Raw genomic sequence first — 5694 nt, 5'->3', positions numbered from 1 at the left:
ACACACACACACACACACTTTATATAATTTCTCATGTTCATCATTATGATGTGAAGAATGAAATTTTGCAGGTTATCATGTTCCAGAAATAAAGCTACCACCTCCACCCGCGGCAAGTACCTAGGCCTTAAGTGTAAGACCATTTTCATAATGGAGAAATAATTAAATAAAGCAAAGAATAATGGAGAAATAATTAACGCAACATTTTCATATTCTTATTTTGGGCCGCCAATGCCAGTGTCAACACATATCAAGTTTCTACTGATCATGAAAGAACTCTATGAGCAAATAGTTACCAACTGAACGTGAGTTATTTAGAAGATTGCAAGAACTAGCGGAGGATGTAAAAAAGAACAAAAGACAAAGAAAGATTCCATGTCGGTTAGTGCGTTAAATTATTGATGGAATCAAATATGCACCGTCCTATGTTGAGCATATAGGTAGCCAAACGGATGTTCCATCACTGTAACAACATCCTCAGTGTATCTAAAAGATAAGAAAACTATGTGTAAATCCCTATAACCATAACCCTCGATTGTCTTTTCTACTTACAGTTTGTGTGCTGGTTGGTGCCGGCAGATATCCATGGCTAGGAACAGGCATGGCGAATGCTAAGAAGGTCACAGAGATTACATTGGGACTGCTTTATCATGTGGCCTAGTTCCTCCAAGCCAAGGCCATGAGATGGCAATGGAATAATTGATGGACTGCAAATTGGCTGGAGATATACGAATCAGGTCGTATCTTGGTTAGTCACAAAGAAACACGATCATGATTTTGACAATTGCATGACGTCTCAGCTACCGTGTCAAATCTGAACGGTTGTTTAGATTGCATCATATCTTTTCCTTTTTTTTCCCTGATTGAGATCCAAGTTCTGTTTTTCAATTGAAATATCCAAGGGATTTATTAATAGATCGTAATCGTAGTAATTCAGGCCAGCTAAAATCACTGGTTTCTATTTCTTGTTTTCACTGATTAATGTTTTAATATGTAGGGAGTCCGTTATTAGTATCAGATAGATATAGACATAGATAGATAGATAGATAGATAGATAGAGATAGAGATAGAGATAGAGATAGAGATAGATATAGATATGGATAGGTAGATAGATAGATAGATAGATAGATAGATGGAGATAGAGATAGAGATAGAGATAGAGATAGTGATAGAGATAGAGATATAGATAGATAGACAAATAAATAGGCTTATCTACATATCCGTTACCATCAATATGATACAAGAAATGGATGCACCTAGCTATATTTAATTAGAAGTATCCTTTACTATCGATGTGATACTACAAGGACCACACATGTCCCTACATTAATTATGAACATACCCAAATTATGTACACATATCTGTTAAGAGTTCGAAATCAACTACTCCATTGCCAATAATTAATAGGTTGCATCCACATCCATTGCCAACAACTTTATACAAGATATAAATGTGCAAACATTAGATTATAACATATCCAAGTCATATATCTCTCACTTAGTTAAAAGAGTCCAATTAAGCGATTGATGAGAGAATGGAGTCTAAAAGCTTCACTATGACCACTATATATAGAGACTGAGTGGCACAGAAGTCCTGCATAAACACATACCAATAGTGCTACACAACATAGATCATGAACAACGCAAAAGTAGCTGGAGTGTTATGCTTCCTAGTGCTTGTGGCTCTCTCTTCTTGTTCGCTCCATGCACGAGCAGCCAACGACATAGATCACTGCCTCCTTGATAAAAAAAAGGTGATGCGAGACTGTTGGCATCACATCGAAAAGAAACTTGGTGACCAGTACCCGCCACTCCATAGCGCATGTTGCAATACAATAAGAGATGCAAAAGACATCCACTGCGTCTGTGATCGGTTCACCGCTCACGAACTGACTTTGCTCAGTCTAGCCAAGTTTGCCATGGCTACACATGTATGCGGCAATGGGTTGCACACAGGCACTCACTGTGCAGGTTGGTATATTGTCATATATTTGCGCAAACACACACAAACACACAAACACACACACAAATATATATATATATATATATATATATATATATATATATATATATATATATAGACACACACTTTATATAATTTCTCATGTTCATCATTATGATGTGAAGAATGAAATTTTGCAGGTTATCATGTTCCAGAAATAAAGCTACCACCTCCACCCGCGGCAAGTACCTAGGCCTTAAGTGTAAGACCATTTTCATAATGGAGAAATAATTAAATAAAGCAAAGAATGATGTCAGATGAATGGCATTTGCTGTGTATTTGACCTTTTTTGTGTGTATTAAAAAAATTGGGCATAGCCTAGTCACTTGTTGTTTGCATTTGTATGATAACTGGTTCTCATTGATTCATAGGATTTTAACAGACATCGAAATAGAAAAAAAATAGGCTTCCAATATGCGAAGGAATGTCCTCGTTGATCTTACATGATCAAGAAACAAAGAAATCCATCTAGAAAGCATAGAAATAGGGACAAAAAATGGGCACACCAGATCTCAACTCTACAGAAATGAACATAAGTATAGACATTACATAAAGAGGTTAATCACTATTACTGTCTAGGAACATTTACTAGATAATCACGGCTATGGGAGCACATAAGGGGAAATAAGGCGACAGCGAACGCCCAAAGAAAAAAGCAGAAAAACGACTTAAACAAAAACACGCGAGACATTAAGATTACATACAAGCAACATCACATTTTACTGCTACTCACAACAATATCCACACATGTTTAAGCACACAAACCTCGCTAGAACTCCGGCACTACGATCTACCATGCCGTGGCGGTGTGCACGAAAGTGGACCAACGTGTGGAGAGGTTGGTGTAAATGGAGCTACACCAAAGCTAGCTTAGCACCGGTTGCATCTGGACGGGCTCGGAGGTGCGGACGGACTCAGTGATCATGTAGCGGGACACGGATGTCACGGCCACGTCATTATTAAGCGAACGGAAGCGAACCGTGCTCGTCCAGGGAATGAGTGACAGGGTAGGATAGCGGTGAAAAAAAGGCTTGCTGGCATTGCCCTTTTCTGATAATGAAGATCAGTAAGGGTTGTCATAGTGGAAAGGTGGATGGCATAATTCCAGAATAGAAACATGTCTATCACCGAAACGATATACATTGGCGAGGGCATCTACGTTCGTACGCATGCCTCCACAGAAAGGCGCGCGCGGCAGCGGATTGATTAACACGACCAGTCATACATGTGCCCGCCGTGCTACTTTGGGCGGCTTGGCCCGCGACGCGTTAACCCGGGTCCATAGAAATTCTCGACGGCCGGACGACCATCTGCGGGCACGTGACGTCGTCTATCCGGAAATGGTACGTCGGCCGCTACCAGCCGGCGATGCCATGAGCGGCAGGGCACGCGCGCACAACAAGACATGTCGTCTTTTCATTCCGGACAGCGACCTTGTTATTCCCCGGTGCCTATCTGCCTCCCCCTCTCAAATTATAAGCTGAAATGCTATTTGATTTTCTGCGCCGTAAGTGAGTGTGTCACACTCCGAAAAAATATTTTAAATCCAAGGATGCATGACTGCAGGTACGCGGTGCATCCACGCGGAGAAGTCCAGCGAGACTTGTAACCATCCAGGTGCAGCACGGTACGTGGTGCTACCATGAGGCAGCAATAGCATTCAATGACCATGGATGCACTAAGGTACGGACGTAAACAGTAGAGTTGTGCCCTGATCGCCCACGACCTCAACAGCGCCACACGCTCTCGTGCACGACGATCGGCATCTGATTCGACGGTGCAGTACCTACACAGTCAGAATTATGTGACCGCTTCCCGCACTCTCGTGCCGGCTATAAAAACGCCAGCCCGCTCGTCCATTGGCAAGCCACGCCCGCCTGTTCCGTCCATAGCTCAGTCAAGCTCAAGCCGTGCGTGTGACTTCAGGAGATAGCCGTGGCTAAGAACTTCATACGTCAAGATGTCCAACGGTTTCTATAATTCCTCTTTTACCAACCAGTAAAAATGCCTGTGCGCTGCAATGGAAAAAATGTCCTTAGCCTAAAAATACATAAAGGATGTGGCTAGATCTCAGTCGATTGAGACTTAACCAAGTCTCAGTCAAATGATGTATAACATATAAAAAAAGAAAAATTAAATAGAAAATTTTGCATCAATCACCACATAAGATCTCATGAATATAGCATCGACTGAGATTTTGTTAAGTCTTAGTCGACTGAAGTTTAGCAATCCAAATACATAAACAGAAATTAAGTATCTAGTTAGGTTTTTATTTTTGCGAAAATATCAGATTTATTATAAAGATTCATCAGAAATACAAAGCACCCAAACATAACAAAAATTACATCGAGGTCCAAGGACAACCGAACGACCATTGCCGCCGGTTGAACAAGCCGCCTCGCATCGCTGTCGCTGCTCCAATACCGGATCCGACCTGACCTTGTCGATGACAGCCGGGAGGTCTTCATGCACGTGACCCTAAGGACCAGCATTCTGGAGCCGCAGTTGTGTACGCATGTTGAGAAACCCTAACACCAAATCTCGCTGTTGTGTACGCATGTTGAGAAACCCTAACCTTGCCGCTCCGAGGAGCTGGCAGGAATCTACATCGGAGCTCTGTCTAATCTGTTCTGAAGGACGAACTTGAGGAGGATCGGAGCCCGGAAGACTGACTTGAAGAAGAAGCGCCGCCATCCGTCCGAGTGCCGTCCTTGCGAGAACTAAAACCCTACCTATCTAAGACGAGGTACCAGGAATACCCGCCCCCGCCACCAGCCGCCGGAGCAGCAGGCGGAGAGGAGGCGAATCCACGGGCTCATCGGTGGAGATCGAAGGAAAGCAAGTATCTAGTTAGTTTGAAAGATAAGAAAAACAAACAAAAGAGTGGGAAGAAAAAGTCGTAACGCCATGTAGTCATTTAATAATTTAATCAATCACTTTTTTTCCTAGATGTCTTCCTAATACCATTCCTCTACCGCAACTGCTATAGTTAAGTAGATTCAAAGGATCAAATACACATTAGAGTAGGGATACAAATCACATTCTTAGTATCTAGATTAGGAGCTATTGATAGTGTTAAGAAATTTCTAAATGGGTACCTTGAAGAACATGAGTTGGATCATTGTTTGATTTATTCTATGGCCGCAAAATACAGCTTGGATCTGAGTTCCCCTTCTGGTGTGTTCATTCTTTTGCATCATTTTTCCAGTCCCAATTGGCGAACTTGGTTTGGTTTAGGGGCTTCTAGATCATGGTCGATCATGTTTTCTTTACGAAACGGTCGGTCATATTCTGAAGTGTCATTTCTTAAGCATCTAGAAAGAGGCACTTTAGTTCAGACCAGACACTTTGGTCCAAGTTACTAATTGAAGGTGCAAGCGGATCAATATTTTTGTTTTTTGCATGGAGTGAATTTATCAACTTTGAGAACAATTCCAATGATGAGCAAATAATTGGGGAGAAATAATATTATTTTTTGACAGGGTAAAGATTTTGTTTCTCGAACAATAGCAATGGCATTTACAATCAAAGAAGAAATGAAATCAGGCGGGTCATCTTCCCAAACAGAAGAATTCTTCAGCATATTTGTTTAGCCAAAGCATCTGCTACACTGTTTGCTTCTCGGTTGCATAATGAAAATTTCACCTATCCGAAGTCACAAGAGAGTTGAATGCATTCAATAATTGTTGCTGC

General features: G+C 41.5%; 1 long non-coding RNA gene across 1 annotated transcript in view; it reads left to right on the top strand.

Moving 5' to 3' along the window:
• LOC119335216 overlaps positions 1–2301 on the top strand; it is a 4192-nt gene extending 1891 nt beyond the window's left edge. The window contains exons 2-3 of the long non-coding RNA XR_005161726.1: positions 72–748; positions 2142–2301. This is a non-coding gene — a long non-coding RNA (uncharacterized LOC119335216). The remainder of the gene's footprint in view (positions 1–71; positions 749–2141) is intronic.
• Positions 2302–5694: the final 3393 nt, after the last annotated feature.

Source organism: Triticum dicoccoides, chromosome 7B (genome assembly GCF_002162155.2).
Source record: "Triticum dicoccoides isolate Atlit2015 ecotype Zavitan chromosome 7B, WEW_v2.0, whole genome shotgun sequence".
Classification (NCBI taxonomy): domain Eukaryota; kingdom Viridiplantae; phylum Streptophyta; class Magnoliopsida; order Poales; family Poaceae; genus Triticum; species Triticum dicoccoides.
Note: the sequence above shows the minus strand (reverse complement) of the source record. Positions and strands in the feature narration are given on the sequence as shown.